The following is a 21,889-nucleotide window of genomic DNA, read 5'->3' as shown; positions in this document are numbered from 1 at the left end:
CTAGCCAGCTGGAAGTTTGCTTTTAATTGATTTAGATTTCATGCACAAGAGAAATGGGATGACTGAAAAATGAACCTTTGAATGCCTGAGGAGGAAAACAGTTGGGATAATTGGGATGTGACATCACAGTTGTCTGGAAGGGATGTGATGTCATATTTTCTCTCCATATCCTGCAATGGGAGGGTCAACAGCACCAGTCGTTGCCAATGCCCCACTTGAATTGGCTCCAAACCTTAGGAATTTTCATCTAAACCATGTGGATCCAATACTCAGTACGGGCATGGAGAGGGGAGACAGCAGAGAGGAATATAATGATAAAAAAAATTTCAAAAGCAAAATGTAGTGATTACTGACTAGGTTTGGTTGAAAAGGAGAAATGTGTCCAAATAATCCCCCATCCCATCTCTCTGTGGGAACACCACTCCCAACTGATGGATAACTCTTGGGAATGTTTCACCTGAGGGCTTGGATCAAGCTGGTCTGGTGGACAATGCCCCTGCTCATGCCTGGGGAGTTGGAACAAGATGGTCCTCGAGGTCCCTTCTGAAAATTGGCAATTTTCAGATTTTTTGCTCTGCAGCCGTGGATTTGCGTGAAATCCTGCCAGTGGTTAAAACGTTCTCTAAGCAACAAGCATGGAAATGTTTCCAAATCTTTTTTGCTTGACCCAGGATTTGTGCTGAGTTAGATGAGTAAACACTGGCTTGACGTGACATTCCTGTTATTTATGTTCCATCCAAAAAAGTGGAAGATAACCTAGGCAAATTTCCATTATCTAATTATAAAAACCTCCTCATATTCCCATGAAACTAATTTTAATTTGATGACAAACAGACAACTTGGAAATGGATTTCCTACGATTCCAGTGATAAGATTCTTTCTCAGTGTGTTCTCAATTTACCAAGGACTCCAAAATTGGAGATCTCTATTAATAAACATTGCTGGCTGCTCATGCAGTGACTTTGTGTTGTTACACGCGCACAAAAATAAAAATATAAGGAAAAAGCTCCTCTGCTGCGTTCCAGGGAAGGAGGAAGGAACCACACTGTGCTTTATTTCCAAGAGGGAGCTGCAGCAGGTGAAGCTCCTGCTTTGTTCCAAGCTGCTGTCACCATGGGATGGTCACAGGTGTGTTACAATGCCTGTCAGAATTCCCCGAGAAATTGCTTTTGGAGAACAAACCCTGTGGAAAGAGGTTGGAACTGGAAGATCTTAAGGTCCCTTCCAACCCAAACCATTCTGTGATTCTGTGGTTCTATGAATTACAGGAAGCTCCTTGCAATCACGATAAGCAGGGAATTTTCTGCAGCAGAAAAAAATTGCGTTCTGACACTTATTCCTTCTTAAAGGTCCCAATCCTGCTTTTCCTTACTCCTGGAAACTCCACAGCAGAATTCATTGCATGAGTACAGGTCACTGGCACCTCTCCTGAAACTACTGACCTCGTCCAATGTCTAAAATCACCAGACAAAAGGAGTGGCAGGAGAAACCTCAGGTTTTGCTGCAGTCCAGAGCCAGGTTTGACCACTTTTCCTGAAAACTAAGCCACACAACGCCCCGATTTCCTGCAAAATCTAAGAGGAAGATTAATTTAACTAATGATGTGGGGGTTCTGTGTCCCCGTGGACCTCACACATATTATTTATAGAATGCATTAATATTTCATTTTTCCCATCCCTAAACAGTCTTCGAGGGTGAGAAAAAAAAAGAGATAGCTGGAGACAGGTAACATTTTAATTGAAATTAATGGGATTGGTTTGATTTCACCTCTGAGGATATAAAAATCATTCATTTTTTTGTCATGAAAATGATCTTTATGTCTCACCAGTGCCCTGACAAGCACGACAAGCTGTAGATCACACTGAGAATCCACCTCCCATCTCTCACTAACCTGTGCCATGCAGACCATCACCTTCCAGTTTGTGAGAAACTAGCAAGGAAAAAATGCAGAGATCATGAAAATTCAGAGCTAAAACTCTGCTTTTCCTTGCTTTTTTGTGCTGGGCTTGGCCAGCATGAGGAAAAGCCATCCCTTGAATGGGCTGGTGCCCAGGCAGCTGTGTTGCCATCTTTCCATCAGTGCCTGTCAGCAGCTTTAACCCCTGCCCAGGAACAGGCAGTGTGAGAAGCTTTTTATGCTCCCTCTGTGCTAGACCTGGGCTGCTGAACATGCCAAACCCATGTGCTGAGCAATTGTTGCTCTCCAAAGGCCTCTCTGGAGCGGTGTTGGAGCCTTTACAAGAGCTTTGCCAAATGGCTGCGGAGCTGAAGCAGCACCAAAACTGGCAGTGCCAGCCAGGGGCAGGAATCAGCTCATCACAGCCCTTTTAGCCCTCCTCTAAATCGTTCTGTGCTGCCAGAGTAGGTGCAGGAACTTTATAGGATTAGTATTTATTTTTCCTACCATGACTTAGAATGAGATTGTGTTTTTGAAGCACCTGGGTTGCTCAGGAGGACAAACCACCAAGATTTGGGCTTTGAGCTCCTCTTTGTGTTTGAGAAGCTGAGTCAATGGTGCTCATGCTCCTAAGTCACTTAAATCACTTCCATGAACCACATTGAATCCTCATAAACTTAAATTGGAGCACAAACAGATCACCACCCCGAGCCCAAGCTACCTCTCAGCTCAGCCCCAATTTTCCTCCAAGCACCCTCCTTCTCACTGTCCATTACAGAATAATTTTCCTTTTTTCACAGAATCACAGAATGAACTAGGCTGGAAAAGACCTTTGAGATCATCAAGTCCAACCTGTGGCCTAACACCTCCTCATCAATTCAGATTTCATTAAAATCTCTTTTATAAAAGCTTTTTACTGTACATTTTCCAGCAACTATCACAGTCCCAAAGGCCAGCAGAACCTTGGCTGACTTGCGCCTACATGAATTCAGTCCCGATGAAGAGGAAGGTCTTGAAATTATTTCTCTTCTGCTGTAATTTGCAAATTCTAAATGGGAAAGTGAAATACGACTCCCAGGCAGAAGCGAGGAGTGAGTAAAATCCCACAGAAGTTGCAAGAGAGTAGATGGACAAGTCAAATATGGCACTGACTTTTTGGAAATTGAAAGGAGGAGTGCAAATTTTACCTAAAATTCCTTTTTATTGCCAGCAAATGACACTGAATATAAAAAGGAATCCTGTAGGATTTTGTGCTAGATTTTTAATTGGGGAGGGGGGGGGTGGGGCAAATACACATAAAAACACCTCAGGAATTCTGTGTGAATATCAGGCTTTCCTTTCCTCAGTTATCCTAACCTGATTTATCACAGCACAGCTACCAAAGTACCCTGGGCCCCAGAAAACATGGAAAAATCCTACAGAATCCCCCAGCAGATGTTTTTGGGGTTCTTTTAATTTCAAGCCGTGGACCAGGTTAGTCGAGTTCCTTTCAAGGAATTAATAGAAAATAGTAACAATTGCTTCTTCCGAGGAAAAGTGACCTATATTCCAGGTAAGGAAATATTCCTCCCAGCGAGGGACAGACACTGGCATGAAATGCTCTGCTAATAGCTACACTTGTATTATTTTTCATCTGGGTGCCCCAAGGATCTTCCTTCCCTATTCCTATGCCCAGTGCAGGGCCACCCTTTGTTACAACATTAAAATCTACTTAATATTTTTTTATCATTTCACATCACAGCCCCGGTAATTGCACCCCCAGGAGCAGGGCTTCTTCCTGCGTCTGCTTTTCAATATTATTGGCATCTCCCTCATTTGGGGATCTGGAATGAACTTTTTTGCATTTTCCCCATGAAATGACAAACACGGCTGGTTGTGGCTCAAGCACTATTTGGAGCATGACCCCCTCGGCTCCTGGTGTTATCCAAATTAGATTTTGATCTTTGTCAATTAGGCTTTGCCACTGTGGACCTGCTGTGCCATTATCAGGAGAATCCCTGTCAGGGTTGGGAAGTCAGTGAACTTTGGAAGCCTTTCTCCACTTTCCAGGGATGCAGTTTTACAATCAGAGCTATTTAAAAATACGACAATAAAATAAAAATTTCTGTCCACAGCCCTATTTCTGGCAATCTTTGCACTGTTTGTGCAAAAAACCAAGAATCACTCACAGCACAGAGAGCTCTGCCTTCCCATGGCAAAAAAAATCCAAGCAATCTTGATTTCCACAAGCAATTTGGCTTTCCTTTTGCTCCTTTTAATGTTCCTGGCTTTGTAATGTACCCAGCCACGGATTTGTCTGGGGGCCAGTTTTGCTTCTGGGGGTAAAAAAATAGTGGCCAACTGAATAAAAAAGATGAATTCCAGGAAACCTTCTCTGGTTGTCACACAGCAGGGCTGCGATGCTGCTGCAGCCCAAGGGCTTTGTCAGCTGGTTGGGCTGGAGAATTTAAACTGGGCAGCTACTGGGGGAATGTTGGGCCTGGCACAGCCCCTGGCCTTGCAGCAACCCGCCTCCCACTACACAGCATGCCTCCCAAGCCATCCCAAATCCTTTCATGTGGGGAGGCTGCCTGCCAAAAAACTTCCTTTTCACTCTCACATTTCAACTCTGGCTCAGCTTTCCAAGGTGCACTTGCAGGGCTTGGTACAGAGCTGCCCTGCGTGGGACATGGGAGCTGCTGCTGCTGCTGCTTGGGCTCAGGGGAAGGAAGAACCTTCCTGCCATGAAGAAATAGTGCTGCAAACCAGGATGTTCCAGCAGGAGAGGACATTTCATAGGGTTTAAGGCCAAGAATGATCATCAGGTCTGACCCTGTGCGTACCAAAGATTAAGGGTTTTGCTGAGTCTGTACCTGTTTGAATTACAGCATCCACCAAAAATTAGTTATGAGTGAAACCTTCCCAGGATAAAAAGGTCTCATATCAGCCAAGGGCCTGGAGTGCCAGGACACAGGGAATGGCTTCCCACTGCCAGAGGGCAGGGACGGATGGGATATTGGGAAGGAATTGTTCCCTGGGAGGGTGGAGAAGGGATGCGATGGAATTCCCAGAGCAGCTGGGGCTGCCCCTGGATCCCTGGCAGTGCCCAAGGCCAGGCTGGACATTGGGGCTGGGAGCAGCCTGGGACAGTGGGAGGTGTCCCTGCCCATGGCCTTTGAGGTCTCTTCCAACCCAAACCATTCCATGATTCCATCATCTGCAGGACACTTAAAGGCTGCTCCTGTTTCTCTGAGGGCAGCAATTCCCTCTCCTTCCCTCCAGTCTCTGGTGCAAACCCAGCACTTGTTCTGCCTCCAAGGCTTCCAACCAAACCCATTCCAGGATTCTTTGATAATCCTAAGGGCCCTCCAGCACATCCATCTCCAAGATCCAGGGGATGCAGCTTTTGGCACTTTTCCCTCTGCAGTAATTTGGGGGTTAACCCAACATCAGCATTTTTCTTTTCCCACAACCAATTACTCTTTCCAAGCTGGATACAAACCTTCCCCCATGTTTTGTTGTTGAGTACATGAAGGAAGAGCAAAGCAGATGAACCACACACAGCCACAGGAGCTCAGCTGCTCCCACAGTGACTTCATTGGGAATGCTGGCGGAATTCAGTGATGGCAAAATGAGCCCTCCAGACATGGATGGGGTTGGTCCCTCGCTGCCCCGTTAGCAGACAGCTCCTCTGAGCAGAATACACAAAATTTGAGAGAGGAGAGAGGACAGGAGAGTTTCTAATACCTGCCAGCGGGGAATTAAATGTGGGAAGAGCGCTGGGAGCCAGCCTTCCACAGAACACTCACACCCAGGGAGGCTCGGGATAAACAAGCAGATGAAACAGCTGCTTGGGAAAAGGGTTTCCACAAACTGCCCTGGATGGAAAGGATCAATTTTAACAAGGCTGTTTATAGGGGAGGCTGCAGGGATGGTTTGCAATGGTTTGGGGCATTATCACCCCTTGTCACTCACTGAGCTTTTTCAACCAAGCCAATTTAACCTCAATTTTTTCTGTATTCTGCCTTCAGTTTTCATCAAGCCAATCTTGTTAATTTTTCTGTGGGTACAGAGAAGAAAATATTTTTAAAGGTTATTTTTGATAATAAAACCAAATGATGCATTCTGAAAGATCTTCTGAAAGATACGAATTTGGTATTACTCAAACCAAACGCAAAAAGCAAAATAAGGCCAAATTTTGAAGAAACCTGGGTTTTAATTGATGACCATATTGGGGTTTGATCCAGTGCAGTTTGACATTGAAAGGGTTTGGTCCAAGTCCTTAAAACACACACTGCTGATAATTTTTCACCTCTCAGCTTATTCAGCATGTTCAAGAACATGAACTAAGCTGTCTTGACTACAAATTAGCTCGATAGAAAAAGCCAGGACTAGATTTTTAGGATATTTTCTTGTATAGCCTGCCTAAAGACGTGAGGCACAGATTGTAAAGTTCATATATCATTTTGCAGGATTTATTTATTCTTCCTTGCCAACTCAGCTCCAAAGCCCAGAGGTCAAATCCTACATCCATAGTTTTGACATCCGTAGTTTTGCCACTGACTTCACTGATGGCATCATTTCAGGCATGAAGACCAAGTTCTTGGTTGAGGGTTTTTTCCCTGTAGTTCTAAAACCCTCCCCAAAAATCTCTATAAAAATTATAATGAGCATTTATAAAAATGGCTCTCCCAACTCAAACCCCGTCTAAAAAATGCATCAAAGGAAGCGAAGGGAAACATATCCAGGTCTGGCTTTGTCAGGTCATGCTCAGAGTTTACAGCATGGCTTGGAACCACTGAGTGAACTCTTGCAACAACTTTATATTCTTGAGTGGTTTTAGCTGCTCTTGACAGGGTGAGACATCCAGAGTCATGGATATGAACAGCCCTGCTGGAAGATTATCTTACTGCAGATTAAGGTCTTGCCTTCCCAGCTCGCTGCAGCCCACACCAGCCATGGGACAGGATGCCCACACAAGCCTTTTGTTCTGCTCAAATCCTCTTTATGCCCTGCATTACCCTTGGAAGTGACCACTGGACTTTGCGCTGGTCCCACTGTCACCCAGGGTAATTCCTACTCAACATCCCAGAATTTCGGGGGTGAATTTCCAGATATAGCCACAGACAGATGAGAATAATAAAGGTAAAGCTGATTTTTCTCACACTCCTGCAAATACTTGCTTGGGTAAGTCCAGGAGAACAAAGCCGAGTCCACTTCCAGATATCCAGGGGGAATTTGTTAATGTGGAGGCCAAGACCTCTACCTTTCTGAACATGCATTTGATTAATTTATATTAATAAATGTAATTAATGACTACAAAATGATCACTTTAGTAAAGGCAAGGTATTATAAATTTACTTAAATCCTTGGTATTTTTAATAAAATCCTTCATTACAGGGAGCTTATGCACACACATACCATCACATGCATATTTATATGTTTTTATGGACATTATAAATATATATTTGTGTGCCTGTAAAAGCATATTCAGACTGTTATTAATGTGGGACCACACATAAACACAGGGTAAAGCTCCAATTCCAATGTTTTTTCCTGCATTTTGCTGATAAACAGGGCTGGATCCATCTGTATCTGCTTGAACTCAACCACAGCAAAACCAATTGATGAAGTGCAACACCACAGGGTAAAATAAAAGCAAGATGACCTAATCCTTTTGCCAATAACTTCAAAAGATTGGATATTTGTGGCAACATCCTGATCCATGCTGGGCCATCCTGATCCATTTGCCACTGACCAATGAAACCCAGATTTTGGAGTGAGGAGCTGATCCTGCAAGTGATTTGTGTGATCTACAGGAAAATCCTCCTCAGCAGATTAAAAAAAATGAGTGGACCTGGCTACAACTCAGATTCTGCTTAGTCTGCTCTGACAGCATAATCAAAGCTGTGCTGGAAAGCATGGAATAATATACAAATATATATATATATTTTCTCAAATGACTCTAAAAACCCACAGGAAATTTTTTTTTTTACTTAAATGGGAAGGAGAAAATCTATATCTCGGAGAGTGAAAAACAAATTAAAGGTTCTTGAAGGGTGTTTCTTAACATTTACCAGTGTTTTTCCCCATGGAAAAGATGAAAAATTAGCTTGAACCCTAGAGCTTTTGGTCTTTTGTAATATTTTCCTTTTTTTTTTCCCCCTCCACAACGAATATAGATTTTTTTTTTTTAATCGCATATGCAGCACTGTCACATATTTAGATTTGAAAGCTTTCTCATTGCTATATGAGACAGTTTTAAATTAAAAATGCATTTGGGACTTACCTGTGCAAGGAGGGTGGAGGAGCACACAGGCATCAGCAAACGCATGAATCAGAGTTATTTTTGGAGTGTGGTTTTGGGGTCTATAACAAAATAATCCTGACATCAAGAGAAATATTTTGCTGTCAGGCTTCCCATGCTAAGATAAAGATCTTTGCTGTCTGCTCCGATTTGGCTCCATCCAGGAAAACATCAGCTGTCATTAAGGAGAGTTTTGCCTTCTCCCATCTGGGTCTCATCACATGCCCTGGAAGAGGAAATAAAGCTCCAGCAGCTCTCTGGGCAGGGGGAGAGCCATATTTTTATTTATCTGTATCAGCAAAATCACTTCTGAAGTGTAATCTTAAGGTTAAAACTGTGAACAGGGGTTCAAAAATCTGGGTTGATTTCTTTTTGGCCTAAATTCATCTCTAAAACACTCAGTTCTCTGCTGGCAAAACAGGGATGGTGTTGTTTCCTCCCTCTCCCACCCTTTCCCTTCACTCCTTGTTCAAATGTAAAAATCCTGAGGAAGAACCTCCTCAATCTTTATGTTGATGAAACCTCACTCATTTAAACTCTCATTTAAAGGCTAGAAATACAAGGCAAATAATATTAATAAGATAGATTCATTAATCACTTGATTAAAAAATATAGACTGATTAAAACAATTTAAATTTTCAAGCTGTAATTGCTAAATTAGCTAAAAATAACAAAATTATTACTGAAATATTCACTATTTGCTTTTTCACACACCAGTTTCAAATCCACATTTTTGATGAGAATTCCTCTTAGAGGTTTCCTTCACAGGGATATTTGTGGAAAATGAAGACCAAAAAAGTCTGCCCCATCCCTGGAAGTGTCCAAGGCCAGGTTGGACATTGGGGCTTGGAGCACGCCAGGACAGTGGAAGGTGTCCCTGCCCATGGCAGGGGTGGGATGAGATGGTTTTTAAGGCCTCTTCCAACCCAAATCAGCATTCTGAGATTGATGCCAGGACTTGGCACAGCTCACCTTGGTCTCCAGGAGCACATCGCTGCGGTTGGAATGACAGAGGGGACACAAAGTACTTCAGGAATATTTGGCAGTGGTGAAAGAGATGCAAGATGAGACCTGGATGGAAATAAAGCAGAGCTGCTCCACTTTTTCATGCATTATTAAAATTGAGATTTTAAAAATTCAAACTTTATTTTTACCTTTAAAAAATGCAACAGATGTGTGTGAAGACAAAGCTGGTGCCTGCTCTGCCTCGTGGAAGCCGTTTTATGGTTGTGTGCAGCAGATTCCAGAGGAGAGCACAGCGGAGCGGCTGCGAGTATCTGTCATGTGTTAATTGGGGCAATCGGTACAGAGCCAAGTTTTATATCCTTGCTCCATTTTCGGAGGTTTTTACACTTACGGAATGCATTAAAACCCAGGAAATGTTGTGGGCATTGTCCCTTGAATCCTGCACACTGAAATCTCACTCGTGGGGCCTCCAGGGAGAGATGATTTAGTTTTGCTATTTGGCCATAGGAGGACAAAGGGCAAAACAAGGGATAAAACCGCAAATCAGAGCTGGTGCAAACCGCAAGACACTCAGCAATACACCTTAATTTGACTGCAAAAGGCAATTTATAAGAGCGCTCCCTTGAACATCTCTGGTTCCTCTAATCAAATCCAATTGTGGATTGGTAAGTTCTGTATGTGGAACATCAGAAACGTGGCGTGTCCAAGGCCAGCTTGGATGGGGCTTGGAGAGACCTGGTCTAGTGGAAGGTTCCCTGCCCATGACAGGTGAGTTTTAAGGTCCCTCTTGATCCAAACCAGTCTGGGATTCCATTTTTCCATGATTATGTGTATTCCTAAGCTGCTGTGATGAATCCTGGAGCCCTCACTCCCACAAAATCCCACTTTAAATCCAGCCCGTGTTTTGCCTCAGGACTGCAGGTCAGATCCCAAGGAAAATGTGATCTTGGTGAAATGCCTTGGATAAACAGAGGGATTGTCCTGGGAGCACCAACAGCAGAGAATGAAATGCTGCAATTTTCAAGTTGTGGTTACAGCAGGAATGACCTCATCCACTTTGCTCTCCTCCTAGGAAACATCCAACCAGCTCCAAAGAGTTCCTGCATGTCTACAGGGAGTGTAGAAAGCCTCCCTCTTCTGCCCAAGCCCTTTCCCGTGTGGAAAAGGGCAGAGAAGAGCTGCCACCACCACCCCACTGCCCCCACAGCACCTCTGGGTACCTCCCAAAATCACAGCCAAGGTGTCCCACAGCAGCTGGAGTGGTTTCTTCTCTGCTTTCTCACCACCAGGTATCCAAAAAGATCATGTAATTCCCAGATGGAGACTGTTTGGATTTTGCAAGGAAGCTGGAGATGATGGTGGAGGCAGGACCTTGTCCCCAGCTGCTGCAGGATGCACTGAAGACAGCAGAGAGGAACCTGCTGGGTCTTCATGGCTGGAAAAGGCAAGAAGCAGCAGCTAGGAGAAGGTCAAACCTTGGCATTCTCCACCCACCCCCAAGGGTCACCCAGAAGGGTGGGATTGGTGGTGGCACAAACCACCAGGAAAGAAAGAAGTGACCACAGTGAGTTATCAGGATAAACTGAGTTAATAAAGCTGTGGCCTAAATAAACCCCATCCTTTGCTCCCTCCCTTCTTCTCAAGACAGTGTGAATCATGCAACATTTTCACCTCCGGCCAGGGAATCCTGGAGCTTTTTCCCAGAAAATAAAATTCCCACTACAGCATTTCTGTGTATCTGCAAGCTGGGTCCTGAAAGACCTGCAGGTGAAATGGTCTGAGCAAGCAGAGAAGACAGAAACAAACAAAATCAACACATGATAAAAAATTGTTTGTCATGTGGTTACTTAATAATTTTATCAAAATTGGGCCAGGTTGTCCAATTAACTCCACCAAAATGGTTCAGACCTGTGACAAGATTTGAATGAGTATAAATTTTAAAATAAGTAGGGTTGAATAAACAAATCAGGACTATCTGAATATATCTGAAGTCTCATGAATCTGTGAATAAGTCAGAAATACATTCACATATGAAAAAATACAGTTAAGACTTGGCACGCCGCCCTTATTTCAGGAGATTTAAACTGTAACAGCAACAAAGAACATGTTTTCCGCAAGAAAAATGTGAATCAGCAGCTTGATCTGTTCCCTGTTTTCACAAGCAAAGTCCTGTCTATTATAATCTTGTTTTTCTCAGCCATAAACACAGTGTGAAAAAAAAAAAAAAAAAGAGAAATTTATGTTGAATATGGTTATAGTTATTATTTCCCTTCTGGGGATTTATTAAGCATGTGTTAGGAGTTTAGGTATAAAATGAAATTGTTTTTTCACTACATGGATGTCTTCTGTGACTATCTGTAAAATTTCATTAAGGTGTTAGACTTGATATTGCAGATCAAAGTAATCCCAAGAGATTAAGGAGACCCTGCTAATTGACTAAGGTCATGTACTGCACTTCCCACTGGCACTTTGGCCTACATTGACAACAGAGGAGCAGCCCCATCTCCAAGGACCATTCTATAAAAATACCATTTTCTTTATCTCTAGTCCAGTTTTCACACCGCTACAATAACAAGGGATTTCATAAATCCAGGTGGACTGATTAGAGTTTTGAGTATGTAACTTTCTGAGTAAAAAATATACATGATACTTTTGAACAATTTTGACATTTTATCTTACCCTTTAAAACTCCCGGGAACGGATTGCACGTTAGGTGTTTAAGAATAAAAAGTGTCAGCACATATAGTGAGTTCCATCATTCAAACTTGGCACTAAAGAGGATATTGAAAGCCTTGCTGCAGACCATTAAAACCAGCTAATTTACAGCCAAAGACATTGTTGCTTGAAGTGCCAATTTGGTCAATAATTAAGGTTTGGAATATATATCCAGCTCTGACAAGAGAAAATTCCTAAAAACCTTTCCCTGTTGATCTAAACATACAATATATTACTCTCAATTGGACAGCGGCTCTTGGTTCTGTGTTGTGATATTATTGAAAATTATGGATTGTCAAGAGGTGTGGTGAGGAGTTATTGCTGCTGTCAGCCAGATTTGTGAACCCACTGCTGAGATATCTGCTCCCCCCTGGATGCTACGCCTGGAAAAGTGAATGCTGGAAAAGTTGGAGGGAATTTGCAAAAGAACTTTGGAAAATATGGCTCTTTCCTGTCCTCATCATGGGAGAAGTAAGAAACTCAAAGCCAATTGACCAGAAGTTTAGGGACAAGATTTACAGGGAAATAAACAGGAGAACTGGGATCATACAGCCCGTTAATTTAGCAGAGGATGAATAAGGAGCACTGACAACAGCAAGCTGAGTGAGAACAATACAAATTAGAACTCATCTGCCATTATTTAACTGATAAAGTTATACACCAAGAGATTTTGCCACTTTTCTTTCACTAAAAGTTTAAAAATCAAGTTATTTGGGTTTTTTTTTTCTAAATATTGTGCTGTTACAAAAAGCTTGGGGTTTCTTTTTTAGGTTTCATCCACTGATGATTTTTCCTCAAGTTTATTCAAGTTCTTCCTGAAGGGAAGACTCAAACTTGAGGCAAAGTCATAAGCAATGGGTTTACTGGGTACATTTCAGCGACATTAATGGATGTAACAACCACCCTTCCATTCACCAGATGAAATCCCCATCTAAGCAGAAGGATAGTAGGAGGCTTATGACATCCATAAAATGGGTGTCGTTTGCATGGAGATGAATTTCAGCCCTTAGAAGCCAACAGAATCACATTTTCCATTATGTTCAGCCAGCAGAACGGATTTCATTAATCAGCCTCTCATCAAGGGCTCAGTCCTACCACATTACTCACACTAAGTAATACCTAAGATGCAAATAGGTCCACTAAAGCAAAGGAGGCATCTGGAGAAGTTGTGTCGTTCTCTGAGTAAAGGTGCTTTAATGGACTTTGAGAAATCTCTTTCCACGAGTGAAATCCTTGTACCCTTCCAGCTCTTCAGAAAGGTCCTGACTAAATAAGTCATTCAACAGAAGTGTTTAATCCCTCAAACTCCAAAGAACTATGACAAAAGTTAAGCTGTTGAAAGAGGTGCCTGAAGAAAAGAGGTAAAATGTAGCATTTACTGCTTTTTCAGCTCAAATGGAGAGCTCAGAATTCCTTTGCATTCAGTAATTGACATTGAACTCTTTAAGCTGCCATTTTGAGCAAGATACAGGAGGCCTTAAGTCCTGGGAGTATGGAAAGACTTGGTATGGATGAGCCTTTATCACCCTTGATTCACTGGAATTCAGGGTGCTGCCAGTATTTTTAATGTTCCCTATATCCATTTAACGATCCTATTTGATGGAATGGCTGAGCTTATCCTTAAGGGATACCTGCCTTTACACTGAGTAAAATGTTTCTTTTCTATCTTATTAATGTTTTCCTGAATTGGCCGGATGTTGTATTTTCCTTGCTTTACATCCCAAGCAGAACTATAAAATTTGAAGCATCAAAAGGACTTAAAAAAAGCAGGAGAAATCTCAACTTTTATATTTGCATGGCGTTGCCATTTGGAAAATCCAGTGAAGGTTTTTGATCTTCCTTTTGCCAAATGCAAACGAAAACTAAAAATATTTATTATTCCCAACAAATTGAGCACTTGTGTATTATTCCCTGTGAAATGCCTAATAGATGTTAGGTGATTTTTGTGCCCTTTTTTGTATCTGTAGTTTGTTTGTTGTTTCCTATCATGACCAGTGAAAGACTCTTTGGGTTAAAATGTGGGAAAAGAATGATATATTTGTTAATTGTTGCCGTTCTTGCTATGATCTTTGGCAACACCTGCTGGTGGTACTCTGCAGTGCTGGAGCCACTCTACATATATGCCTTCAACATATAGAAAGACCTTCAAGGGGCCACACAATCCCTGTCCACCTGCACAGAGCATGGACACGCTCAGTGGGCTTAAAAATATCAGCTCAAGTTCATGAAAACACTTGCACAGGCTTTGCAGGCTCAAATACTCTCTCATATTAAAATGTGCCTGGTTTTGTTTGCCAATCCAACTGCTGTGATTTATAAAAGTTGTGATTTTATGGCAACTTAATCCAAAGAGAATTTTGTCCAGAACATCTCCAGTCCGCTCTCTAGTAACGAGATATTTTGAGCAGCAAGATAAATAACGCTTAGGCATCTAATAAAAACTGCTGGGGTTGGTTTTTTTGTCTCAAATCCCCTTTTTTACATAGTACAGCAGCAAAGCCTCGTATTGTAGGTGAAAAGTCTGTAAATTTGCAGTAACTGAAAAATAACAGAAGGCGCAGCAGCATTCTTTATGTTAGTCTATATTGATCGGCTCTAATGAGCACCAGTGGAGCTGTAGCTAATGGTGGTATGTCTGGTGTTAAGGGCAAATGTGGGAGAAGATTATCAACCCAAGGGGTTTAACAGTTGCTGGACTGCCCTCAGCCCTCAGGGCAATGATGCACTTGAGAGGTCACTGTATCAAATGAGGGAAAAGATTCAGCTCGCGCTGCTGGAAGAAATGCAGCAGGAGCTGTGCTTTAGCCCAGACTACCGGCATCAATAAAACAGTTCCTCTCTGCCGGCTGTTTCTTCCCCTCTCCTTTCCCATCACCTACCTAGCACTGCATTGCTAATTAAGAACCCTAACCCAGGGATCTGGGGAGGGATGGCACCGAACCGCTGTGAATTGGGTTGGAATATGCACCTTGGCGCCATCCGCGCGAGGGATTCGCGCAGAGAAGGACGAGTTACGGGGCAGAATGGTTTTACACCTGACGCCTGTTTGTTACCTGGGGGGGTCACGCTGCCATTTGATGGGAATTTGCTTGATATTCCATTCAGTGTGCTGCTGCCACCCCCTTCCGAGATCTGAGAGGACCAAGATGAGTGACCACCAGAGCAGAGAAGGCCACTGGGCATCAAGGGGAAGTTAACTGGCAGATCCGAGAGAACGCTCGCAGTAAAATGTTTGTGCAGAAAGGAAGCTACAGGTATTCAAAAAGATAAAAATGAGCAGAGAAATGCCTTGAGGTGGATGGCATGTTGCACATTCCATGCTTTAATAGCCTAATGGAATAATTTTAACTGTGTGAGGCTCTGAAACACACCAAGAAGCTCTGCTGAGAACCGAGCACTGAGATTTCAAATATTTGTCACAATAAACAGCAACATATATTTTTTTTAAAAAATCAGATATGGAATATTTTACTTAATGTTGTAAATAAGCAAATTAAATATTACCTTAACTCCATTTTGCCATGGCACCCTGTGGTTATGGCAAATTATTTATTAGGTCTTTAAAAATTCTAAGACATGGATTCCTCTTGTTCCTTAGAGACCAGTGATGGGCCAGATTATTAAAAAAATCTTCACAGCTCTAATTTTTTTTCAGTGTTAACATGGAGCACACTGAGCGTCGCATTCTTTTTACCAGTCAGAGATTTTCCAACCTGAACAAGAAGGAAGCGAGTCAGGATTTGGTCAAAGAAGACTTTTTCCTACAACTGTCAGCAAAAATGAGAAGGTTTTAGACTGTTATCGGGCTGTTGACATGAAAATATCTGAAATAAGTGGAGCAGGCACTAAAGCTGGCATGCACACTCAGTGGGAGCAACGGGGCTGGAGACGAGGAGAAACATTTTCCGCAAAGAAGCCGGAGTTGACACATCCGACGCTCGCTGCCTGATGGGCTCCAGCTCAGGGGTTTGATGTCTGCAGCTCCCACCACCGTCCATTAGACAGGCGCCTGCACCAGGGATGCTGCAGCCACAAGTGACACTAATGTGCTCCACTGCTGACACTGGGGAACCCACAGGAAAATGTGTTCATCCCCTGGCTGCTGCACGGTTAAAAAGGGAGCCAGTCTGGCAAAACGGACTGAGGGAGTTTGCATCCCCAACGCTTCATCTGTCCCCATTCTTGTGCCTTGTGAATGCAGAAATTTCTGAGTATCCTAAGGAAAAAATAACCCGCGTTACTTTTAAAGTGTGTCCTGGAAAGTATTTGTGCATTTCCTGCTGTAGCTTGAATTCCAATTGGTTTAGGCAAGGCCAAGCTGCTTCTTCACAACATGAGCCGGTGAGCAGACTGTGGCAAATTCATGGCATTTCTTTTCTCCAATTTGAGTTCATAGGTAGCTTGCATTATCTAATTGACACAATCATTGAGATTTCTTCCAGTCATAAATACTCAGTTGCCATGGGATGTGAAGTATGAGCAGAAGACAACCATTTTCATTCATGAACTTTTCTAGTACTCTAAAACTCTTCTGTACTCTTTGTTATTTTAGTTTTGGACATTCTTGAGCTTAAGAAGGTCATAGATTAACTTTCAGATGCTTTTACTTTTCTAATGACAGAGGTAACAATCAAATTCCTAACTCATGAGCAGCTATTTCCATAGTACAGAAGGATATATATAAAAATATATGTATATGAAAAAATATCTTTTCAAAAGAGCTCTATGCACCTAATTGAAAGAATCTGGTGAAATGATTATGAGAAAGGATAATGTGACTAACAGAACAAGAGCTGTTTGGTGATGACTTTTTTCTTAAGGAGACTTTATGGTTTTTTAATTCATTATTTAATTTATTTCGTACCTGTTGTTCCACGTGCTGCAGATTTGGACAGATGAAAGTCTCGGATTTGAAGGAGTGTGGTGGAAATGCACATCACAGCACTGGCAGGACAGTGGGTCCATATTTGGGACCTTGTCATATTTACCCAGCTCATGAATCTTCACTCCAAAATTCCCCAACAAAAGTCCCTCAGAGTTTAATGATGTAGGAATCCAGCTAAGGAACCTATCTGGGATTTTTTAATAGTTGGTATTGACCAGTCATTTTGAACTGTTTGTTTTGAAAAGGACATGCTATTTATTTTTTCTTTCAATTTAAATATCAAAAAGAAAAGATCTTGCTCTAGCCCCAAACGATAATCCATACAATGAATAACCACTCGGTGCCATAACAGATTTCCTCACTTAAATGAAGAAATATTTTCAGCTCTTGAGATTAAGTAGCCACAAAATCTAACCCTGGACCCATCAGTCTCAAAAAATCCCACCAAGTCATTATAACTTCAGTAGTAAATAAAATTTTGCCCGAGTATTTTTTCCCGTATGTATTTCTTGAAAGAAGTGCAGCTGTTTCAGGGGTTCATAAGAAATGCACCACATTTTCTTTGCACTGGAGGTTTTCACTGAAGTATCCTGGCCTTCACCCCTTAAACACCACTAAATCCCGTAAGAGATCCCAAGATGATGCTGTTTAGCACAGAAATATTATTTTCAATGAAGCAGCAAGTAGGAGCACTTGGAAATGGTTGAGCACGAGCACCTGGAAATGCAGGAGTTCTGCCAGGTTGGGAAAGGAACCCAAAACTTGAACCTTGTGAATTTTACAGGAAAAAAAGAGAAGGGAAAAAAGAGAGGAAAAGAGTTCCAAACCCCAAAATTGTGCTAATGCAAAGGCACTCCAAAAATTAGTCTGTATTATCATGAAGTCTTTTTATAGCTAGGAACCACATAGAAATCTTCAGGAAAATGCCCCTTTCCTACTTACTCATCGACCTTCTCTTGGATAACATTGGCTCTGCTCCTTGAATCCTGGCATCTTCTGGGGGAATCCAGCTGCAAGGATCCTCCCTTTCCTCATGGAAATTCATCCACATTCCAGCTCACCCTTGGAGGAAGGAGGTTTCCTGGTCCTGACCGTCCTGTTGGATCTTGATGGTGATTTAAAACAGGTAAAGTGCCAATTAAACTGTATAAACTCAAACCAGCGCAACTGGCCACGGCTTAGCAGCCAAGATGTTTTATCACCTACCTCCAGAGGATCTTGGCTGAACTTCCAGCCTGTTCACAAAACTATCTGTGACATCTTTGGATGATGGAAATCTTTGAACCTTAAGAAGATCTGACAGGTCATTTGAAGAGTATTTAGTAACAACATTCTTTGGTTGCTATTTGAGTGAAACAACCAAAAAATGCCAAATTTCTCAGTGGAACATGACACAACCAACCTTTTTCCACTCCATGGCTTCATGCGGTTTGATTCTCTTTCATTTTAATTCTTCGCATTTCTGTGATTCAAACCCAAATAAAAAGAATCTTCATCCTGTGGTATTCCCTAAATTCCCAATTCTATGTTGATAGGAATTCAGCAAGGTGATGGTTTCAGGCCAGGTCTGCAGTGGGTCTCAACCTACTTCACTAAATTATTTGAGGTAAATCTTAGTCTTGTCTAAGCAATGGTCCTTCATTTTTTGAGATATATATAATCCCACAGTAGAAGGCATGGAATCTGGCCTTCACGTGCATTACGTGAGCAGACTGTTTGGCAGAGGATGGGATAGTCCTGTTTTCAGGGACTTTGTCCATTCTCACTCCTCATAGCCAAAAGGACAACGTTTGCGCCTCTGTTAAAGCTCAGCGTGAAGACCTCTGGTAACATCTGTTAACTGAAATTATTACCACTGGTTCCCTCTGTTAGGTTTGACCAACAACTTTCAGTCTTCAAGATTTCTTCCTAAATTTTTTCTTCCAAACTGTTTCATCTGGGTTTTTTTTGGTTGGTTGGTTTTGATGGGGGGTTGGTTGGTTTGGGTTTTGTTTTTTTTGGTGGACCTTCTCTAGAGTGCTTTCCTCTCCATGCACATCAACCTCATTTCTGCTTTTCCCTTCTCCTTTTGTCCTCTGCCATCAGCTTCTCAATGAATATCCCTCCAGTGACAATTTACTGGCATTTCTTGCAGGTTTTTTAACATCCTCAAAGATCTGAAGGCTCCATACTTAAGCCCACTGCCACTTGGTTTGGTCACTGAACTACTGGGTTCAATCATCTTTAATTTACCTTGTTTTTTGCTTATTTCAGAGAAAGAGTAGACTCACAAATGTCCTTAAAAAGAGTCTCACAGCATTCATGCATGGGCTTGATGCCTCCCCAGAATATATTCCTGGTTCCCATGTGTGGAAATGCTGCCTAAAATTGAAAGGTGATTTTTCATATTTAAAGAATTATCAGGAGCGGTGTCACTAATAGTGCCTTGACACAGAAAACAGCAAAATCTAATTCAATGTGGTAAAAACTTCATTGACTGGAAAACAAATAAATGTATCATTTCCCTCCCTGATCATGTAAAATCATTAGAAATAAAAGGAGAGCAAGGAGAGAAAAATCAAGTGCTGAATCATGAAAAGAGTCAGCAGATCAAGGTCTTTCCTCTAAAAAATCTTTAGCAGGGAAAAGAAGAAACAGTGGATATTATTTCCAATTATTTCTCAAATTGGAACAGAGAAAGGAAAATAAAAAATACACACACACCAAAAAAAAAAAAAAAAAAAAAAAATCCCTGACTTGGTGCTACTGGAGTTTGTAGCTGGAAGGAAAGTCCTTGCTTATATTGAAGTAAAGTTCTGAAAATAAGCAAAGAACAGATTTATTGATTTTTGGTGAAGTCTGGGTGTAAAAAAGAGAAAGAATAAAGAAGTGCTCTTTGCCCGCTATGTCCAAATGACATCCCCAGTGGCCTTCTTAATGGTGGGGGAGGGGAGGGGGCAGGTGCCTACCCCGGCACACGGCCACAACTGCCCTTAGGCAAGGGCTAATGGTATTGGCTGAGCCTGCTCTAAGCCTCTCTTTTCTAATAGCCAACTTTCTCTGTGCGAGAAGACAGACAGATATTGATTGGTCCAAATGCCCTTGAGTTGACAACATCTGAAATGAAAATCCACAAGGCTAGCACAAACTTTCTGCAAGTTCAATTCCTTGGAATCTGATTAGGAGGCTGGCCGGCACAAGCGTTTTCATGGAGAAGGTCTCCCTTTGTCGCTGCCGCCATACGCGTAATTAGCGGCGCGGGCGCGGCTCTGGTGGATCGGCGGCACAAATGGCAATTTTGGGAGGCAGGTTAAGGATAACAAGGATTTGATTAAGGAAACAAAGCGAGCCGAGACCGTCGTGAAGTTTAACAACGAAGTCGCAGAGACACAGGTGCCATTTCCCAGCTCTGAGCATTAATTAGGTACAAATTAATAAAATGCTCATTCTCTTTTCATCTGCTGCTAGAAGGGGTGCTCTCCGAAGCTGTAGATAAAGTGATAGAATTTAAAGAGTCCACCTTTCAGGGAAGTTACTTCATCCAGACTAAAGTTCTAACTCCAGCAAGTCCAGGTTTATTTTCTAATGACTTTGTTTTCCAGAATTAAAATACTGGAGTTACCGCTTGCAAATGTTAAGGACAAGGAATGCAGAAGGCTGGAGGAGTTTATTTGTACCTTATTAAGCATTCTTTTTTTATTCTACAAATTCCTCCTAAATCAATGAATTGACTACTGTATAAAGCTTAAATAAAGCATTATTAAAGTGGACGCAGTGTTCCTGTCCTACTGGGTTATTTAGAAGCATAAAAGATACACTCATAAGAATCAGGATCATGCCAGGTAAAGTACAGCTGGAATACACATTAAATTTATTCAGTCATTGATTTGTAATGTTGATCCTCCATGGCTTCATGTTTCTTTTCTCATTAATCTTAGTTAACCCTCTCAAAACAATGCCAACGTTGGCGTTTGATGTATTGAAGATCCAACCTGCAGAGGATGCTGCTTTCTGGACTGTGATCCCTGCCATCAGTGGGGATAAAGCCACAGAACCAGAGAATCTTCTTTGCTTGATTTTGTGTTAAATATGAAAAAGAGAAGGTTTTTTCTCAGAGGAAGAAGCAAACAAAGAAAGAAGATGCACAGTTCCAAACCTACAGTTGGACTGAGGTGATCTTTAAGGTCTTTTCCAGCCCAAACCACTGTAAGATTCTGTGCTGACCTAAGACAGGGAATGTGAATGTTTTGGCTGCAGAGAATTGATAGATCTGCTGGAGGTCTCCTGTGGGGCAAGGAACAAACTGCTGTGGTGTTTTGACTAACAAACACTCAGCTCCAGGAGAAAGTCACTGCAGAGGAAGGCAAAGCACTGCTAACAATCCTATTTTAGAAATTAAGATGTCTGCCTATAAAGTCAACAACTCTTTTAATTGTAGACTCTATTTACTAAGGCATTTCCATCTGCTCCCTGCCCTTCCCTCCCTACCCAGCTGATAAAGGTGTTTTTGTAGAGAAGCTGGCTGAAGAGAAGGGGCAGGAGAGGTCATTTTTGGAGAAACCAGCAGCAAATACACAAAAGCGTGCAGAGACTCAGGAGCCTGGGGCGTTTGCCATCCTGCTGGAGGTGATGCTTGTCAATAAAGCCCTGTCCATTCCTCTGTGGGATGAACTGGGCTTAATCCATCATTCCTCTGGACTTCTGGCCATGCAGAAGCTGCACCCTGGTGGTTACCCGCCACTTCTGAAAGTTTTTTCCAATCTCCTTCTGGCAAACATGGATAACAACATATTTTTTTATTTTATGTCATGACAGAGGTGTCAAATAGCAGCTGTTTAGACTGAATGACCGACTTGTATCCCATCTCTTGCTGCAAAACCATAACTGGATCGTAGTTCTTCCAGAGGATGCCAGTGGTTTTCATACGGGACAACTCCATGGACATGGACTTTAGCATCCAGCGTGCTTTAAAATCCATCTATATTTTAATTATCTGGTCCATACTTCCCCATCTGACTTTTTACCAAGCTGAGAATCCCAATGATACATTATCAATACAGGCCAAAATAAATAAATAAATAAATAAATAAATCCCAAGCTACAATTTTCCCTGTAATTATTTATGGCCTGTAGGAGATCAAGACTGGGATGAAGAATGGCC

This window comes from Coloeus monedula (genome assembly GCF_965178545.1).
Source record: "Coloeus monedula genome assembly, chromosome: 8".
NCBI classification, from domain to species: Eukaryota; Metazoa; Chordata; class Aves; order Passeriformes; family Corvidae; genus Coloeus; species Coloeus monedula.
Note: the sequence above shows the minus strand (reverse complement) of the source record.